This window comes from Nannospalax galili, unplaced genomic scaffold (genome assembly GCF_000622305.1).
Source record: "Nannospalax galili isolate Female #2095 unplaced genomic scaffold, S.galili_v1.0 scaffold269, whole genome shotgun sequence".
NCBI classification, from domain to species: Eukaryota; Metazoa; Chordata; class Mammalia; order Rodentia; family Spalacidae; genus Nannospalax; species Nannospalax galili.
Window position 1 is genome coordinate 1,021,028 of NW_008359530.1, and position 1,896 is coordinate 1,022,923.

A 1,896-nucleotide genomic window follows, 5' to 3' on the forward strand; every position below is an offset into this window, starting at 1 on the left:
GGAAGTAACACATTTAAACAAATATGAATGTAAATACAAATGCCTAGAAGATATCCCAATAGGTGTACCATATTCATTAAATGGTATACTTTCAATGGCTTCCCCACTGGGGCCTATAGCCTTCCTAACACAGGGGGTTGGCCTGGTCTACAGCACCAGATGTGTGTTCCACCCCTAGGAACAGGCCTTAACCAACTGGAAATTTGTCAGTTGTCCATATGTCAGTTGAGCCATTATTGCACTAGCAGACATTGCTTGGCATGTCCATAGTGTACAGCACATGGGGTCCATTGTTGAACAGAATCATAGGGGATCCTTTTCCCCCAACCATCTGCATAGCACCTTCTGGCACTATGAAAGCCATCCATCCAGTGGCATGGAGTTTTTAGTTTCTTTGTTTTTTGTTTTTGTTTTCGTTTTCTCCTGTGCTCACATCATGCAGCCTTCAGCAACATGGCCTTACCAATCTTTCTAGTGTACAACCAACATTAGTGGCAGCAGCCTTGGTTAATTTGAGGAGCTCTAGGATCTCTCTCTGACCAACAGCTCATAGGGGGCAGCCCACCCCGGTACTGTAATTTTTCTTAACAGTTGTATAGTTTGGGAGCCTCTGTTTTCATCTTACCCAACAATAAAACTCCCAAGAATCTTACAGCTAAAGCTGGCCTTTGTTTCTTCAGGTATCTTTCAAATGGGTTTCACATCTGTAAAACACTCAAGTGTTAACATCATGTATTAAATCAGTCATAAACAAGGTCTAACACAGCATGGAAAGGTTTTATCCATTCATATCAACACCTGATACTGTAGATTTTCTTAATAGTTGTCTATAGCTGGCCTTTGCTTCTTCAGGTGTCTTTCAAATGGGTTTCACATCTGTAAAACAGAGGAAGGTTAACATCATATATTAAATCGATCATAGACAAGGTCTAACACAGCATGGAAAGGTTTTATACATTCATATTAACTGTTTTCTCCATACAGCCTTGTTAGGTACCATAGCATGGGTATGAGGCATTAATTTGGTTAGTTCTTTGTGTTAATATCATGTATTAAATCAGTCATAAACAAGGTCTAACACAGCATGGAAAGGTTTTATCCATTCATATCAATAGATCTTTGTTAGGTACCATAGCATAGGTAAAAGACATTAATTTGGTTAGCTCGTTACTATCTTTAGTTATTCCTTTGGAATCATTCCGTATTCTGGGGATCTTACATGGAGTCTTTTATCCTTGATACACTTACAGGTGTTGGCACGAGTTGCCTGACCCTGCACCGGGCTAAGGAGGCAGGGGTCTTGCTCATCCCCGCTGTACCTGTTGGTTTCCTGTGGGTCTGCCTCCTGCCTGTAGCCATATCTGTCATCTCTCCATTGACCATATCTGGCTGCTGGAGGAGGCCTGGGTAGGAAAAACTGTCTCCACCCCTAACATAGCCTTTCTCAGGAGAGAAATGCACCTTATTTAAGCTTTGGGGATCCTTATTATCCCTTTGGAGACATTCTGCATTTGGGGGATTTTACATGGAGTCTCTTCGTATTCTTTTATCCTTGATACATTTACAGTTGTTGGCTCCAGTTGCCTGACCCTATATTGGCCTAAAGAGGCAGGGGATTTCTCTTGTTCCTGCTGGTTCCCTGAGTCAGGCAGGCCCTGGTCTGCCTCCTGACTGTAGCTATATTTTTCATCTCTCCATTGACCATACCTGGCTGCTGGGGGAGGCCTTGGTGGGAAAAATAAACTGTTCTTCAGGTTTTAGAGCCTTCCAGAAACTCCTTGGTACTGAATTTGGTTTTCTATCAATTTTTTCTTTGGGAATTTGGGCCCTACCACTAGTATAGCCTTTATCAGGAGAGAAATGTACCTTATTTAATCATAGGGAATTCTTTACCAC